The 19,825-nt window shown below is 40.4% G+C and overlaps 1 protein-coding gene across 2 annotated transcripts in view; it reads left to right on the top strand.

The window, feature by feature from the left end:
* PRICKLE2 (prickle planar cell polarity protein 2) overlaps positions 1–19,825 on the top strand; it is a 359,846-nt gene that overhangs the window by 209,939 nt on the left and 130,082 nt on the right. The window contains exon 1 of one of the 2 annotated variants that reach the window (XM_089675997.1): positions 404–1,035. The exons of the other annotated variant lie outside the window; for it this stretch is intronic. The gene's annotated coding sequence lies outside the window, so the exon portion shown is untranslated. Of the gene's footprint in view, positions 1–403; positions 1,036–19,825 lie in introns of those variants that run through there. 2 annotated transcript variants of the gene reach the window in all.

Genomic DNA, 19,825 nt, shown 5'->3' with positions numbered 1-19,825 from the left:
GCAGCTACAATATTTGTAAATGCTGACTTCTTCTTTTTTTTGTGGGGTGACCAGGGGCCAGAACTCCGCTTTAAGATACACTTAAATATGTATCCTTCCTTTGCAAACAAACGCTGCCTTAAATAACCTCCATTTACTGCAGATAAAAAAATACATTGAAAACAGATGTTTGATAGAAAGCAGTAACTTAATATGAAAGGTATGTCCATGGTTGGTCAACAACCAATGAGATCCAGCACCAAAAGAAATACATCATCATATCATTGCGTTTTAATTATTGCAGCAGTGCCAGATGTTTGCATCTCAGGCGCAGGCTAGGGTTGTGTTTGTGCTAAGCATGCTGTGGGGTTATTAATTTGTTAGAGGGAGGCTTGATTGATATGGAAATGAGTGTTAGGAGTCAGCCAGTGACCATAGAAAGGGTCCCAGAGCAGACTCTGCTCTGCTTCTGACATCACTGCACTCATTAGCATTCAGGAGCAGGGAAGGCTCAGCAACGCCACTGACTCTGGCACACAGCAAGCTTGCTGGCAACCACCGAGGAGTCTTTCCTTTACAAGAGCCAATTGGACATAGCATTGCAGCTACACAAGGGTCATTAAAGAAGAGAAGAAAGAAAGCCCTGAGCTGTGTGTGTGCTGGATTCTGTCTGGAATTACCCTAAGAAAGGAAAAAAAAAAGGGGGGGGGGGGTTGCAGTTGCAGAAGGCTATTTGCTGAAAGACTGGAGAGAGGGCAAGAATCACACTTGTCCGGCTGCTGATGGCTTGCACTGCTGCTCTCCTTTCAGCCAAGAGCCTGCCTGATGTGTGGGTCTCCTCTAAGGGGCTTTGACAAAGCCCTGCTGCTCATTTGAGAGCTCCCGTGACTCCCCAATGCCTGTAGAGCAGCAGGAAAGCTCAAACAGCTAGCAGACTGCACACAGTGTGCTGTGCTCCACAGCAGCAGCATGGAAAGGAGCGCAAGACGCAGTAAATAGCTGTCTCCGAGGACCTAGGAGCTATTTCCTCCGATCGGGGATTGCCTGTGCTTCTGGGTATGTATCATTTTACCTTTATGTCTGTTTTAAACTGGAAAAAATCCATGTCTAAGGCTGTGCAATACTTATGTCTAATCTGCGAGCTTGTATGATTGCCAGCTCTGCTTGGCAGGGACAGTCCCTGGTTTTAGAGATTTGTCCCTGGAAATCAGTGCGGCTTGTCAGCTATCCCTTAATAGCAGGGACACCACTTGTATTAAATTAGAATCATATTGTCTCATTCCCACATTTTTCCATCCAGTAATCCCCAAATAATGTAAGACATCAGCCGTGGAGTCCGGACAGGATTCCTGTAAGTCTTGCTGATTTTTGTTATGAAACTTTTATTTTTTTCTCCAAGCTACAATCCATCCGACCACAATTCCTTATATTCAGTACTTTTACGTAAGTAGCATCGACAGCAGACTCCTTTTTTCTGCATTGAAGGTTATCTACTAAATCAGCATTTAAAATGCAAAAACTGTCTATATAGATTAAATGCATGTGTCATAGTGATGTATTGGGTCTTGTGTAATAGCTTTATTTTAGTGACTTTAGATATCTCAGCAATAGAATATCCATGGAAATTGTTGGTGTTTATTGTCACTATCATATCTCCCTAGAGCCTATGGTCAGACTCTGAACTATATATGCATATAGGTATATGCATAGTTTTATTCACATTACCAACTCAGCTGTCCCATATTCCCAGGGACCATCCATAGTGTTCAAGCTTCGACCCTGGACATTTCTGCCCCTGTGTACATTCCTGGTTTTCATTACAAATCAACCATTTAATAGTTTTAAAATTTTTTGGCATTTTAGATTTATTATTATGCATGAATGGGAATCTGACTTTTATCTGCCATCAAAAATGAAATGTTACATACTACCAAGCAGCAAATGCAAAATTAATTTCATTTTCTATGTATTAATATGCCGTAATTGAGTGTATACTGTTTGGAGGTCCACTTTGACAGTATTTTGTGGGATGGGTTTGACTTTTTTTAATATTCAACTAACTGAGTGCTGTAAAAATATTTGAAAGCTTTAGAAATGAAAATGTTTTATGCCCAATATATAGACAGCTTATTCTTTCCATTACGCAGTTGGGGTGTGTTATAGATCAGACCTATTCAGTAGGTTATCTCCTAAGTAATGCAGAGTTAAAAGAATACATTGTATTTTCTGAGATTTTAAATAACAAATTTCAGTTTTCTTATGACAATTCTGTAGGTGTGCAGTACTTTGCAGTATCTTCCTCATTGCTAGCTGTGATCTACTGGTTTATGTATAGATAACCTATGGAGAGTTCAGCAACAAATCAATTTAGAAATTGCTAATTCTTGAAAGCCAAAGGATTATTAAAGAGAAGATTAGGAAGGGTTGAAAGGATAGATCTATATATGAATTTTAATAAATACTGCAGGAAAGCTTAATATTAGATTGTAAGCTCCTCTAGGGGCAATGACTGATGAGAATGGTTCAGTGTACCACACTGTGAAATATATTACCCCATATAAATTAATAGTGTAGGTATTTTTATTGATTGATGTGGCATTGTTGCCTGCAGCCCTGTGCAAATTGAGTTGATACAGTGGATGAAACAATGGCATTATAACATCCCTGAAAAAATAGCAACTAGGACCTTGTGACAAAGAGCTTACAATCTAAAGGTTATAATGTAATTTTTCTTTTATGTCCCATATGTATATTATGTCTTATATTTATTGTCAACTTGCAAGCACCTGGGCTCTATCATTTGCCAATGACTAAATTTTAAATAGCAATTTAGGTCCAGCGATGGGGTCCCACTATGGCTTGATTCATTATTTGTACAGTGTGGAAATTTGTTGATCATGGCAGCTATGGATGACTCTCTCCAGTATAAATATTAATCTGGTCGGTCTTTGTTTGCCACTTGGCATCCTAGCCAGCCCTTAGGTCCGACGTATTCTTTAGCACGCAGAATAATGACCAGATAATTATTCACAGCAGATGCTGTCATTGCTCAGAGACCCCCTCTGTCCACTTTAGCATATTCCATTTATTTTAATGTCCATTTGACTTGGGAGAGCAGACACCGATGTGACCCATTCATCATCCCCTTATAGATTGAAACGCTTCCTCTATTTCATAATTGAAGGATCTTTTGACTCCCTTTGGGAGAGCCTCATTCTATGAAGTGACTGTGGTTTATTTCGGAAAGCAGAGTCTGCCTATTAACATAATTATTGATTTGCCCTCCTTGATATCCATGAAATTCATTGTGCACAGTGGACAAAGCGGTGGTTTTCACACAGCTGTGTTAAATTGAGATGACAGTTGGTGTTACCTTTTTCCCTACCTCTCCATGTGTGTAATAGAAGATATTTTTTAACTGAAATATTCAATTTGGTTTCATGATTTCAGATGAGCTGAAGTAAATCTTCCCCCGATTTTACATAAGTGCAGATGGGGCAGTACTTAGAGTGTGTTTGTCTTGATCGCCGTGCAGTTAGTTGCTGTGTTATACCCACAGGCAAGACAATTAACAAAGTGCATTGCATTGCTTTCAGAAATTGAACATATCAAAATGTATTAGGGACAACACCCTGATGCAGCCAACATTCGGGGTGCATAAAGGTATACACGTCTTATGATCCTCTTGTAGACAAAAAGTTAGTGGTTATAGAAAAGTCTTAACCCGAAGTCAATATATAATCAATGCAGTCAAATTCCCTATACATTAGCTGCATAGATAGCTCTACTTAAAACTTTGAGTAGTTGTATGTTATCCAGTTTTCAGCCAGATTTAACAAATATTTGATCATATCCGGTGATAACCTGATTGCTGTAAAACTTGTGATAATGGCTATTTAAAACAAAAGGAGGGGGGGCATTTTTTCTTTGAGGTAGGTTTGAAATTAAAACTTTAACAAATTTGGGCAATTTCTGAGTATATGATCAAAAAACTGCATGAACAGAGGTCATAAGCATCTAAGGTTAGACAAAAATATCAATTCTCCCTGTAAACATTGGTCTTGGCCTTGTTCCTACCAACTCCAGAGCACCCCTGTTGGTCAAAAAGGCTGCCCAGTGATCTCTAGAATCAAAGCTGAGGTGCAAGTGATGGAACCATGTTCAATTTTAAAGCAAAAGTGCAAATTTGCCTATAGCTACAGCTTCCCATACAGCTGATTTATATCTACCGACAGCAGTTAGATCATTATCCACGAAGATCCGTTATCAGTTTATAGATGACTAAAAGAATAAAGATACTCAGAAGTAAGTTGTTGTTTGATATTTTGGACCACATTGGGTGATGATTATGTCTGAATTGGATAACTGTAATTGTGTCTGTTGGTAGGACCGTCTTTAGACACCATGCTGTTCTAGGCAAACCTAATTGATAATGCTATAAAGCCCTAATTAAGGCAGCATTGAGTCTTTATATGCAGGACTACATTTCAACTCTTAGGACCACCAAAACAAGAGAAAGAGGAGACAGTTTAGTGTTCAATAAACTACATTTCCATAAATGTAACATCCACTGCACCCCTATAGCCCCCTTTCTGAATTTAGCCCTAAATGCCCAGAGGGGGGCTAGAAGTGGAAACTACAATAAGGAGAAAATGATCACAATTTGTACATATTGAGACTCTTTGCTGCTCCCTCTAACCCTGCTGCCCTAGGCACTGGCCTCTGAGTGTCATTATTGAAAATACAGCCTTGTTTCTGGGTACCTGTATGCAGACCTGGTCAGGTTAAAAGTTTTTTTTTAATTCACTTTGATTTTTCCCAAGAGAGACTCAGATGATGTCAGTAAGTACCCTATCTCCTTGCTGTAACGTACATCCTCAGGAGATACAGAAGTGAATGTTTATGCTTCCATTTTAAAAAAACAACAGTGGTTGAAAATGCCTTAACTGCTAAATTGTATATCATGACTATGGCAACCCGAAGTCAACATAAAATTGTCATCACAGCCTTTTTTTAGTATTTTCAACTGGCATGTATTCCTGTGGTTTCAAACACCTTGGGCACTGTGGTTGTCAGATCTTCTAGAGTCTAGCTGTGAAAGTAAGTGCTGTGATGGTGGCTATAGCAGATGGGTGGATCCCAGAACTAAGGTACAAATACCTCACTGCAGGAGACCTCAAAGATTGTAAAGATTCAGAAAATAACACAAGAATTTCTACAGTGATTTAAGCCCCATACACACGATGAAAATATTGGACAAATGATCGTCTGTTTGTTTTGGGGTTTTTTTGCATGCTTGTCTCATTTCGAAAGTTAAGATTTTACTAAAATTCCGAAAATTCTTGTACAACAGAATATTAATTTGGAAGAGAAATAATGTATTTGTATTGTATTTTTGGAAGAAAACTGTACTAATGAAACAAAAATCGTATGATCTGCTATCCTATGAGAAAAATGTTTTTTTTTGTTTGTTTTTTTTTTTATTATTATTATTATTTAAATATTTAGTAATTTTCCATCAAATAAATGATACATTTCTCATACTTTAAAAAGAAAATGACATTGACACACTTATATTACCATTATCACTTTGCTTTTAATTTAAAGAGAAAAATGTTCTTGCTTGTTCCTTTGATCAGATTTGACAAAAGCTGTGTACTAATTATCAGATTATTGTACGATTGCTTTGAAAGCGATATTTTTGGTATGATTTTCTGATCGTGTGTACTAGGCTTTAGACCAGGGGTTCTTAATCTTTTTTTCTTAGATCCCCAATAGATTTTCAGCATATCCTAATACCCACTCATTATCACCAATCCTATGTGGAACTTGCATGACTTCAAAATATGTCAGCAGCTTGGTTTTATTTTACATTTCGATAGCTTAAAACAATACTCTGTATAAGGCAAATAACAAATATACAAGCTGGAAAAAAATTAGTGAGATTTCTGCAGTTGTCTTTGTGCCATCAAAACATGGAATTGAGGTCTAGTTACTGGCATTGTTTCTCATAGGTCATCAACATATTGGGGTTTATTTACTGAGAACAAATAGGCTGTTTACTTTGCAAGAGAATTTTCCCCAAAAAATTAAAAAAAAAATGCATTTTAGCTTGCAAATGTTTGGATGACGGAAGCCAGTAGAGCTTCCTTTGCAAAGTGGATGGCCTATTGGCCTTTGGTATCAAATACATTGGGGAGATTTACTAAAACTGGTGCAGCTGTACATGGTAGCCAAATGAGCTGCTAACTTCAGCTTGTTCAATTAAGCTTTGGCAATAAAACCTGGAAGCTGATTGATTTCTGTGCAGAGATGCACCAGATTCTGCACGCTCCAGCTTTAGTAAATAACCCCCTTTAAATCCATTTTTTCACTTTGAGTCATGGTTCGATCAGATTTAGTCCCAAAGCTCCATCATTTGGCTTCCGTACCCTCAAGGAGTATGGATACTCCCTTGATTTAAACCAATAACATCAGCTTTCAGCTGACACATATCATCGTTCTCAGCTGCAACTGAATCTTACCCTAGTCATTCAGTCTGTAACATTTCTGACAATCTAAAAACATTGTCCTAGCACCGTGGTGTGTTTTCTTAATATATCTTCGAAACTGAACTTGTTTCTGTTGGTTTTGCAATTACCCATGAAGACTAAATCCCTGTTTAATTTGACATTCAGTACGAAACAAGGACTTATGATGGAGGTCGTGTAATGCTAGATTCCACCCACACTTGGATAAAGAATGCAGGAATAAATAAATGGCTCATTTAACGTTTGGAGCTATGACACGATTAAAGAAAAAAAAAAAAGACAAAAATTCCTGGAAGATGAAGAACAGAGGGGAGTCCATTTAAGAGGAGTACATTACGAGAGGAAATGTCTCCCATGTGTTTGAGGGATTTTTAAAGGAAAACAATGAAAGGGGAACTATTTCATCCAGTATGTGAACAATTACATGGACCAATTTGCTGATCAAAAGATAACCTGTAAACGCTAGGCCATAGCCATGTTAACGTGACTCTTTCTGACTGCTGCAGAGAATCTCAAACACCAGCTTCAGTCATTTCATAGAGAACTGTCTGTTTTGAATCAATGAGAAGATAGAGTAGCCCGTAATTTTTTTTTACTTTCACCTTCATACACGCTATCCCTCCAAGCAAGCTGGAATTCTGTTTTTTATTTTATTAATATATTTCAGTTTCCCTGATGTGGGTTTGTTGGTTGGGTCTTGTGGGTCTGCATGGTATGGTACTGTTTTCTATTATATTTTTGTTTTTTGTTACCATATTGTTTTGTTAAAGCTGAACTCCACACAAACAACTAAATACAAAGGTGGAATATGTATGTGAGAGCTTTTTTACTTGCCACAGGTTTTATGTTCATCCAGTTCTAACATTTTCACAGCTCTTTCGAGCAGCATAGCCCAAGGCTAAAAATCTGATTCTCCTCTGTTGTAATTAAAGTGGCTGTAAACCTTAGACATGAAATATGAACAAAGCATATCCCTCTATAGTGTGTACTTGTCTCAGTGCAGAGCACTATGGGGATTTACTAAAACTGGTGCATTCAGAATTTGGTGCAGCTGAGCATGATAGCCAATCAGCTTCTAACTTCAACTTGTTCAATTAAGTTTTGGTAATAAGACCTGGAAGCTCATTGGTTTCTGTGCAGAGTTGTATCAGATTTTGCACATTCCAGTTTTACTAAATAACCCCCAAATGTGTAATTTCTGTCTGCTGCTTCGTTCCTCTGCTATCAGCATGAATCACTTCTGACAAGTTTTCCTGACTTCAAGAGAAAAATGGTGACAGATGAGGGATTTCCAGCAGATTGACAGCCTCAGCTCTTTTCCTGTGAGCTGTGTGAAGTCAGCTCTTAGAGCTCTCCTCACTGAGCTCTACAGTGTGTAATTTCAACTCTCCACCCCCTTTTTTCTGAACTCTCAGACAAGCTTTATATGTTCTGGACTTTGAACAGATGTAGAGTAGAGAGGACTGCAAATAAACAGGTACAACTTATACAGGAGGATTTGATTTATCTCTCATCTCAGTGTATTACCGGAGGCCAGTCAATTCACTGAGTATATGTAAGGGTTTACAACCACTTTAAGTAATGCACACAGGTCTTGTCCCCCAGCCTATTATGGATAGTGAAACCAGAAATCGCAAACTGATGAGCTCATCTCCCTGTCACTCTGCTCTCTTCTACTATCAGCATACTCTTTGTTCGCACATGAGCACTACAGCAAACCAGACTGGCTGCTTTCCCCTTCCATGGTCTGAGCTCTGTTGCACAAGGAGTTTCAAGAGACTGGTCGAAGGTCAAATGTGTATACCTACACTATTCACATTTAAATGACATGTATTATTGAATTCAGAATGCATCACTTTAAAGGACAACTGTATTTTTACAAGGATGTGCCCTCCCTTTTCCATAAATTCCCCTTCTACTTGTCTCAGATTAACCAGCAATCGCTTCCTAGAGGTGAGGCCTACATTGGCTTGGGCAACTCCAGCCTTCCTTACGGAACTGGTGGGCTGCAGTATACTATATTTGTTTGGGGGGGGTTGGACCTTATAGAGAATCTGTTTACTTGCAAACCTGCATCTAGTTTTAATTTATAGTTTGTCTTTAAATATAGTATGTAAGTGCCACCCCTATATCTATATCTGCCACCCCTCTCTGCCAATCCCTCCACTGGTTCCCAATTGCCCAACGGATAAAATTCAAAACACTAACATTGACGTATGAAGCCGTTCATAACACTGCCTCTAATTACATCACCGACCTTGTCTCTAAATACCACCCAAACCGTACTCTCCGCTCCTCACAAGACCTCATACTCTCTAGCTCCCTTGTCTCCTCCTCCCATGCTCGTCTCCAGGATTTCTCAAGGGCTTCACCCATCCTCTGGAACTCCCTACCCCAAGCTATCAGGCTATCGCCTACTCTGCTCACCTTTAGGCGCACTCTGAAAACCCATCTCTTCAGGGAAGCCTAACCCGCCCCCAGCTAATACTGGAATCAACTACTCCTCCTACCAGTCCATCCCCCACAGCTAATTACCTCTTGTACCACTATCCCCTCCCTCCTAGATTGTAAGCTCCAAGGAGCAGGGCCCTCTAATCCCTCGTGTATTGAACTGTATTGTCTCCCACTATAATGTAAAGCGCTGAGCAAACTGCTGGCGCTATATAAGTCCTGTATAATAATAATAATAAGTGGGGAAAGCCATATTTGCTCATTAGATATGCAGGCTCTGCTCCCTGCATTGTAGTGCTATACAGCCTTTGTTCTTTACTGCTTCTTCTAATGTTGGCCATACACTGCTCACACTTCGGCCTGATCCTGCTGGATCAATCAAAATTGAGACATGGGTGGCCCCTCTTGAAAAACCTCAATATGGAAATCATAGGTGCTAGGCAAAAATTCTAAACAGTAACTGCAGCCAATCAGATGCTGTCACTGTTCAGGTATTCTGATAGGTGCAAGAGCAGCAGCTGTCAGACTGCAATATCCGCCAGGGGAGATTCCCCCATCTACACTGTTTAGCATGGGGTTGAACGAAAGAATCTGAACATGTATGGCAGCCTTAAAACCTTATACTGCAGGTCTAGAAACCTGGCCTAGTTATGGCAAACAATGCAATCCATGTATGGCTGATATCTTAGCCCAACAGTTGATAAAACAACCCTGTCCTTTGTTAATGTCCATAGAAACTGCTGCTAAATATAACATATCCAGGTTATATATAGCTCTCCATAGACCCAGTTATTACCACCTTTGGACTCCTGTCTATAGCAGAGTTTGTAGATGGTAATGTCAATCACAAACACATCTCTCTCCTTCCTGTGGCAGTTATTTGTTACAAATCTTTGCATATATTGATGGAGATGGGGGATTAGCTGTTGACTTTTAACAAAAGTCAAAGTTTGCATAACAGTAACAGCTCTGTTTATTTGTCTTTGCCTTTACTTTTTGGGGAATAGAAGGAGTGCATTCACAATGGCTGATTATGATTGTGCCTCTTATTGTTATGCTCGGAGGAATAGGAAGGTACGCTTTAAAGTGCATGTGGACCCAATCACTAAAATCTCATATTAGCTTTAGCGTGTTAATGTGGGGATGGGAAGGACCAGCCGATCGTGTGATTACCATGGCTCTTGGCCACATGATTGGGAGCTGGTTCTGCTGGCTCTTCATCATTAGTAGAGACCAAGAGCTGTTTTGGACAGTTTAGTTGCTGTGCTGGGAGCACACAGTGAGCATGTTGTCAGCACAGAAAACTCTGCCACCCATGGATGCATACTGTATGTGTGGTGTGTGGGCATTGAAACCTAACCTCTTTGCTGACATACATTTGTGTTACGTGGGCAGTAAAAGGTTAAATCTGCAGCAGTCATTAAAATAATACCTGGTGACTCTGCTAATAAGGTCCTTGTGTTGGCACTTCTTTTTATAGGGTGGCAATAATCTGTCCCTATCTCTTAATTGCCGTTGCATTGTTACCCTGTTACACAGTCTTCTGTGAAACCTACAAGTGGTCCTTTTACTACACATTATATAGGCATGTCCACTGTTGTCACCATCAGGAAATCCATCTGGAGAAATGCCACCCTTGGAGTGAAATAGATAAGAACAAGAGAGGGCGCGATCTGAGTGTAGCACAAACATAAATTGTGGAACAAGATAATTGGCAACTGACATGCAAAGGGTTAAAAGTATATTCATTAGAATAATCATCATCAAGACAATAAGGAGTCTGGGGTTGTAGTTTTTGGTGCAACAGGAAGCCAGAATCCAGTGTTGAGCATCACAAGGCTGACTGATGAGATACGTGTGGGGCTGAGGAAACACCAGAGGGAGCCATACTAAGTGTAGCTTCGTACAGTGACACAGGTGCACAATAAATTAGGCAACTCAAATGGGATAGAAAGAATTTGCACTTTCATGAAGGGTCCAGTTTATGTTGTCCTTCTGCATTGGAGATGGAACAAGAGTCACTCAAATTCAGCTGCCATAGCAATCTAGGTATGCTAAGCAGAGACTGGCCAAGATGCAGTAAGTGAGTGGCGGGTTCCGTGTATGCTACACTTAGTATGGCACCTTCTGGTATTTCCTCAAAAGTATTCTGACAGTCAGCCTTGTGATGTTCAACACTGAATTCTGCTACAACCTGGCTTCCTGTTGCACCAGGAACTATAGACCTAGATGCCTTATTGTCTTGATGAATATTCTGATGAGCATACTTTTAACCCTTTGCAAGTGAGTTGCCAATTATCATGTTCCATAATAAATTTATTAATGTGCTGCACTTAGATCATGACCTTTGTTGTCCTTATTTGTTACCCCAAGAGCTGCTTCAGACTCCTAGAGGTGCTACATACAGTGTCCTGAAGTCCAGCAAGAATCTACAATGGAAACTCCATTTTGGACTGTGTGGACTTTTTCTGAACTCAGTATACAACCCCACTAGTTCACCTGGACTTTTGCACTATATCCCCCCTTTTCATATGTAGCAATGAAGTGGCTGCAAAGAGTCTGTGGGCAATAAGCAGTACTGAGATGCAACACAGGATGCAAAATAAATAAATAACAGTGAAAACAGTATTTTCCAAAAAAGGCTTTTGTGTATAATACAGTACGTTGTAATAGTCTAAATGTCACTGCAGTTACATCTGCTTTTAGTTGGGAGGCAAATTACAAATTGAGTGTTTACTCTCTCGAGTGCCTAATCAACAAACCTCTGTTTAAATAAATACGATAATAAAAAAGGAAGCTCAGCATTTCAAAATGGGAAGCAACATGAATTATTAATTATACCGACAACAGAAACACAGCACGCAGAGATGCAAAAGTATATTTTTCCTTTATTAAAATAGCCAGAAGAAACAAAGCTGACGCATTTCACTCTTGGTACAACACTTTCTCAAAGAAATACAATACAATCCCATTCATGAGAGTACTCCTGTGCCGTAGTTAAATTTTATGGCAACGGGAATCACCGGAGCACATTATTGTTACAATTATTTGTTTTGTTTATGAACACATGGTATGAAATCAGAAACGTAACGCTCCCATTGTCATTCATTTTATTATTTGATGGGAAACACGCCTTCATCTGGGCAGAAAATAGAATTCATGTACCAGTAATTAATTCCTCATTACAGCAGGAAAGAACATAAGCCAATACAATGACCTTCTTAATTAGGCTATTATGAACACCCTGCTGGTCATTTCTCATTCTTGTGAAATATATCCTGTTATCTTTTGTTCCTGCCCCTTCTGGTGTATGTTGGCTTTATAATGATCTGTATATTCCCAAGATGATGCCACGAATGCCGAAAAAAGACAAATGAACAACATTACAGAGATGGGCCACATATGTGCCAAACGTGCTTTAGATTCAAATTGGTTTCAGGTCCGAGGGCAGGATGTAGTTTTATGAGCCATTTATAAAACGTGTGTCACAAGCCTCCTGCGTCAAATATATGATGAGTTTATAGGGTTCCTGTAAACATCCATTTTATAGGACTTTACATAAAGCGTGATCGAGCGGCTCTTGCTAATCAATGCAAATGTTTCTTTTTACTGGCTTCCTTGGCTTGCGCTGATAACATTTACCTTTGAAACAGAGAGACAAAAGGGATTTAAACACTGGATTTGCAGCTGTGGAGTCATCAAAGATTATATGTTGTCCTTTTACAAATTAAAGCATAGCTAAACTCAAGAAGGAAAATGCAATATACTAGCCCTTAGATTTGGTGGCTGCATTTATTTTCTCATCTCAGGCTAAGAACGGTTTCAGAACATACAGAAAATACCTGTAGATCCTGCCAGAAATGCAGTGCCCTTGTCACTTGTCCCAGTGTCCTTGTGTAACCTACTAGATCCATTAATCCACAATATATGGAGATTGCAGGCATGTTTGCAACCTGGATGACTGCCATGGTTGCCTTCATAGATACTGTAGAGAAATGAGTGTACCCAGAAAGGGACAGGAAATATGTTTTTTTTTTTTAATTATTTATTTCAAATACATCTTAGAGCAGGAAATAACATGTTCCATATAACAGGATGTCACATCAATTATTGGGAGAGTGTCATTGTCAGATGAACTAGTTCATTTTTATTATTAAACTTGTTCTATTTCCCATGTCTCTTATATCAATAAGACTTGACTTACAGCTTGATTGAAATAAAAAGAAAAGATGTTATATGTGTGAAGTGCCTGGTGTTTCTTGTTTAAAGAGTTAGTTCACCTTTACCAAAACCTGCCTATGCAGGTGTGTGGTACCTGTAAATGCCCCCAGCTGTTACTGCTTGCCCCCAGCATCACAGGAGTAGGCACCCTCTCCAATTCAAAACTCCAACGCATGTACGGTTCACCATCTCCTCCATTGCAGCAGCACTGAGCTCAGAGCTACTGCAACAAGGTGAGAGAGAGCACTAATTTTTTGAGAGAATAAATTGGAGAGAAAGAGAGCTCCTTTGATGGTAGGGGCGAGCAGTAACAGTTGTGAGCATATTAGGAACATCCTAACAACATGGCAGGATGGTGGAACGCCATCTCTGGAAGTTTTTCCGTATGGCTTTGGGATGTATTAAGTGGCCTGCACCAATTACAAGGGTATTTTTCAAAGGTTGTCCATTTTATTTACAGACACCCTTACCTGCTTGGGCAGTTTATTGGTGAAACCCTTTAAATGGGAGAATCTAAAACAGTGGAGAAATGGAGGAGGCTGTGGTGGGTGAGAATGGAAAACAAAATGAAAAAAAGGGGGGGGGGGGGAGATGATAGTAGACGTTGTAAGGGGCTCATATGAAGGGGAGTAGGGGAAGGGGAGGTTTGGGGGATGGGTGAATAGGAAGAGGAATGAAGGGGAACATCAGGAGTGTAATTGCATGGAAGATCTTCAAAGGTATATAATGGTGTGCCTAGGAAGGTGTTAGTTGCAGGATTACAAGATGAAAATAAATGGAAAAAAGTCCTTGTTTTGAAGCCTAGGTATGGTTAAAGGCACCTACAATGCAGCTCATCTGGAAAATATTTAAGCCGGCCATGGATGGATCCAAATTCAGCCGGTTCAGCAGTGACCAGTTGAATTCCTATCCATGTATGGGGACAGTGGTTGTACAGAAGTCAATCGGTAGAGTTACTTCTGTACAACCAGCCTGTTGGATAAATACTGATTGATCAGTGCTGCCGGCTATACGTCCGACTGCCAGCAGTGCTGATCAGTTTATTCTGATGGCAGGGACGTCTTCCTGTTGCCAGAATACAACAGCTCAGCAGGAGTGATTCCCTCATCTACCTCGAATGTGTAGATGAGGGAATCAGGTCAGTTTTTTTCCTTCAACCCGTTGGCTGAACAAAAAGAAGGAATCATCTATGGGCTGCTTAACCATCCTGTGTGTTCCTTCCGGATCCTCTTTTTCTGTCCATACTTTATTCAATCCTATGGGAGGTATAATCATGGTGGCCTCCAGCGATGTATGGCTCTCCCATAGAAATTATATGGGCCATGGCACATGTGTATTAAGAAGAAGACCCGGCTTTAATTGCTTTTTAATAAATAAGTCATATGCAATAAATACACTTTAAAAAGTCAGGGGACATAAGTAGATGACAGAAATTAGATTTACAATAGAGATAATTATTTTTTTTTCCATAGTCTTCTAACCTGTCCATGGAACTCAGTTGGCAGCTAAAGCTGGCCATACACCAGCAGAATTTTGTTAAAAAGAAAAAAAAAATGATCACCTGAGCATTCGATCTTGCCATCACTGTGTCAACTAATTCTAATAAAGAGCCCTTAATATTTTGTCGAGACCTGTTACTTGAATAGAATGCCAGATGTAATAAACTGGCTTCCTTTGTGCCCATCATGACCATTACAATATGTACGATTTTCCCCCAACAGCAATCACAATTACAATTAGAATTTTGTTTGATCAGATAAGAAAAGTAAAAAAGTTTCCATTATGCTCCATCAAATTTTCTCATCACTACAGTCAAAAACAATTGTCGATTTTACCGCACCAAGAAAATCAATTGAATGTTCAGAAAATGAAACCTTTCCAACAAAATTCTACTGCTCTATGGCCAGCTTAATGATGTGTGCCTTCAGCAGCACCATAGTCTGCATAACCAGACCTGATTAGAGCACAGCTTTGCTCTAATACAAAGCCAATCTTTCAAATGCAATATAAGGGAGCGGATGAATACCACGTTTCACAGAAATGGTAAATATCGTGGATTCTTCTGTACAGAAGAAAATATGTGGATTATTGAAACCTACAAAAATCCAATTGGATTTTCTCCTTTCCCTTTCCACTTGAGCTGCGTTCTCCTTATTCCTTCTGTCTGCACTGAACGCGGTACACTGTAGCGGGAGTTATCCTATCTGACAAGAGAGTGGGCAGACGCCACTTGGAAACATATCTTGCAGTCTGCCTGGGTGGCAATTTGCCAAAATTGTCTGTAATGTTCAGGAATTGCTGGTGATGGGGCATCCACGGGGGCACTTTTGACAGATGCAATTTTATCACGTGTTCAGTACATTGACTTTTCTCTGCAGTAGTTGGGGATATTATCTTGATATTAGGCAGTGGGTTTTATGGACAAAAGATGCTGTAAAGTAAAACTGAAGCATTTAAAGAAAATTGTTGTGTAATTTTAGTATGCTTTCTTTTTGAGTTATTAAGATTTACCTGAAATAGTTTTTTGTGCAATTTTCAGACTTTTACCGGTTTTGGCTTATTATGACTAATTGCTAGTTCTGTAGACTTTCCCTTTACTGCTTTCTGGCAGATAGCACTTCTGTGACCCAGATTCAGCCAACAGCGGTCTAAAGTCCTGCTGACATCACAGAGCCGGTGCAGGCTCTGCAGGGATCCTGACAATGTCGGGGTTTGCTCAGATGCCTGACTGGCAGCTGGAAGACTGACTCAGCCATTCCCGCCTCCTCCACAGTCCAGCACCCTAGTGTGTGCTGGAGGGGCAGAGCACAGAACGGAACCAAGAACTGAGTGATCAGCAGTCTTTGATTGCTCAATTCTCAGTGTAAAGCTGATGGGGGACAGCCGCAGCATTGGATCGTTGCTGTAGCCATCTAGGTGAGTATGTATGTTTATTTTGTTTAATTCCCACACTTCTCTCTTAAAGTGTCCAGCAACCCTAACAATGAACTTCTCTTTTGAAAATGAAAAAACTTGTAGCGCTGCTCAAAGCCGAGGCTCAAGGGTCTCCTTGCCAGGGCTCAGTGAAACAGGAGCGAGTGTCAGGTTCACCAGTCCTGGAGTCTCAAAGTATCATTCAAAACACGCTGCTCAGGCCAACCCAGTGCTTGTAGAGTATATGGCCTCAGCCAGCGCTGCTCTGGCCACCCCTCAGACGTGGTTCACCCTGCCCATCAAGGGCTTACTTTTAGTCTTTTAAATAAACCATTAAAAGTGTTTTGGAATATATGCTTGATACGTGCAAAAAAAACCTGTTGGTCCTGCCAAAAATCTTGAGAGCTGATAACTTCCTATGCTTTTTATCTGTGCTGCAGTCTTATCAGTTACATAGCTCACAGCTGTCTCTGTCTTCTTTATGGACTATAAATCAGTCCCTTCATGTTATGGAGAAAATAAGAGGGCAGGGGCAGATTGACAACTCATGGGGCTCCCAGGCAATAGGGGATCATGGGGCCCCTGTGTCCTTGCCCAAACTCAAAAAAGCCTATGAAAAAGGTACTAGGGGCATCTCATGGGGCCCCCTGCTAACCCCGGGCCCTTGAGCAGGGCCTGAGTTTCCAAATGGTCTGTCCACCCCTGGAAGAGGGGCAAGTGTTCTATAGACCCGTCCAAGGGTGAAAGTGCTGCTCCTCCATGGATACAGTAGAGTGAGTAAGCATTGTCACCCTAGTACAGGATCACCAGGTGGAAATAAATGAAAAACTGTAAAAAAAGAAAGCCAATGCAGCCACCACATCAAAAAGCAAAAGCACCATGGAATTTCCACTTGGCTGCAATTTTAAAAAGGCACAGGTACCGTTATCCTGCATTTCCTGCAGGTACAGCAGCCTATTCAAATGAATGAGCTACTTTGCCTGTGCAAACGCAAACAGCACCAACCATATTTTTAAACTGAGCCATAAGTGGCCATACATTAATCCTTTTTTTATACGACCAATGGGTTGAACAAAAAAAAAGTCCTGATTCCCCCATCCACATTCAAGGTGGATTCAGTGGGGAGACTTCCCAACTGTGAAAATATGCTGATCAGTGCTCCTGGTTATAGCCTGCCTATACATGGATTGAAATTCAGCCAGTTCAGCAAGGACAGGATGAATTTCAATTTAAACTGAGCCATAAGTGGCCATACATTAATACTTTTTTTATACGACCAATGGGTTGAACAAAAAAATAGTCCTGATTCCCCCATCCACATTCAAGTTGGATTCAGCGGGGAGACTTCCCAACCGTGAAAATATGCTGATCAGTGCTCCTGGTTATAGCCTGCCTATACATGGATTGAAATTCATCCTGTCCTTCCTATACCGGCTGAATTTCAATACATGTATGGCCACCCTTAATCTGTGAGAAAAATGTTCCTTAATTACACAGAAAGGGGCATTTGTAGAACCAAAAGGGCCTCCTCCAACCTGCCCGGGGCAGTATCTGTATTGGTCAATCATGTGGTATAAGTGGCAAGCCACAGGGCCTGAATGTGTATGTTCACCCGTATATTCCAGGAAAACGCTGATCCTGCTCATCAACAGAGCTCAATGACTGGGCGTTGGTCATATGACCAGGCGCTTTAAGGATGTGGAATTTCCAGTATTACAGGACAGAATGTCTTAGACCAAATGTTACAATGAAAGTCTTTTAAGTTGAAACTAAACTTCTAATAAAGAATGCTGTAACCCCCCCTTCTTGCCCTTCCCAACACTTTCAATAAATTGGGATGCAAAGGATGCAGACGCCATACCAGGCCAACATCGGTTGCAGCTTCTAGTGGAAGGAAGGTGGTGGTGGGAGATCTTTGTTATAATTTCACTTTGTCTAAGTTTACTTTATCGATCAATTTTAATAACCTAAAACACATGCGTATAAAGCTGGCCGCAGACATTACGAGGCAGCAAAGGGAAATCCCTCCATGCAAAGTTATATTTTGGATAGATGAATAAACATGAAGATTTTGATTGACTAAGCATGCTGGATTATGCTTATGGTGTAGGGAGGGAGAACACAAATGTAGAGATCAACCATATTTATCAAACAGAGCCTTTTTCAAGGGTGTCTACCAGGGTCTGAAGGTGGTCACCATGATAAATGCCACTTGTTTGTGCTGTTTACTGGATCTGGTAAAAATTATTGCTATGCCTATCTTAAAGCTAAACTGTGGGCAGATATAAAAGAAACACGATAGTGCAGCTCTCAATTTATTATTAAATAATATATATAGTTTTTTTTTTTTTTTAATGTTACCAATGGATGTGCCTGGATTTGTCTTGGCATCAGCCTCAGCAATTCCCTGTACAGCAGAGCTCAGACTGGAGAGGGAGGGGTATAACCGGGAGCCAATCAGATCCACTGTATGCAAATGTGCTGCCACAGAGCATGCTGATAGGGGTAGTGAGCAGAAATTACTGGTTAGTTTGTTGCTGATCCTTCACTGTCCAATCAGCAGTCTAGGAGTGGAGACAGGACACCTCTCTATTCCTTTTGCATTGTAAAAATGTAACAGAGAAAGTAGTGTCATTTGCTTGGCTGTGCTGGGTGGCAGGTCTGTGTAATCTCAGGATGGATGGGAATACATGCAAATCCTTTGGTCAATAAAACATATATTTCATCTGTGTATTTTGCTCTTTGCCTCAAATTTAAACTGTATACCCAGGCATTACCCATACTCACTGCTCTCTAGAGCATATCCCAGTATTCATTTTTTCTTTTACCTTGTTCCAGTAGTGAAAAACAGCGTTCTTAGTCTCTGTAACATCATTACCAGGTTTGTAAAATGTTTCCAGGGACAGCTGCTAGAAGGTCAGTTGGCCTATTGGCATGGGGGCACCCCCAGAACTACATCTCCCAGTGTGTGGGCAGGCTCAAGGTGGCGTTGTTTTGTTGAGAAAGAAATCGATGTATTCACGTCAAGTGGGACAGAGAGAATGGGGGATGGGCATTGTTCTGTAGTTCATCAGTCATGGCTGACAACGCTGCTTATTTTAGAGCAGAAGAGACACTGTGTTGTCATCTCAAATGGGAAGTAAGGTGTACAATGGATGTCTTGCAGATACACAGGTATTTTTCTACACTTGCAGCAGTTTTAAAGCGATAAAACAAAGATAAACATGTAATGCAGAGATGTACTGAGTCCTTTTTTTAAGTGGTATTAAACTTATTTTTTTAAATTTGCTGACACTTTGAGTTTTTATAGCAGAAAACACCCTATCGGTCTCTTCTATCATAAATACTTCCTCATGCCTGTCAGCTGTTATGTACACTGAACCGTTCATCTGCAGTTCAGAGTACATTTAAAGCACCTGATCTGTGCCATGGTGATGTGACTCTCCTGGGTATACGTAGGAGTGATGTGATCGCAGCCTGGCCATTCAGGAGGCTGAACAGATGGAATCCAGAGGGAAGATGGGGTGAATATGGAAGCGTCCGGCACCTGCAGGGTTGGTAGCAGTGAAGCGCTGGAGGGCACATTATGACAGATAAGTGTGTCATGATGGGCTAATATGCTGTACATACTAGCACATTACGACATAGACCTCCCAAGGGACATTTTTTTTAAGGAGTTTCAAGAGAAGCTTCAGTCAGTTTGTAAAAAACTACAAACTAATAATAATAAT

The sequence above is a fragment of the Staurois parvus genome, unplaced genomic scaffold (assembly GCF_062004578.1).
Source record: "Staurois parvus isolate SC_StPar_1 unplaced genomic scaffold, SC_StPar_1.0 ptg000162l, whole genome shotgun sequence".
In the NCBI taxonomy this organism is placed as follows: Eukaryota; Metazoa; Chordata; class Amphibia; order Anura; family Ranidae; genus Staurois; species Staurois parvus.
Note: the sequence above shows the minus strand (reverse complement) of the source record. Positions and strands in the feature narration are given on the sequence as shown.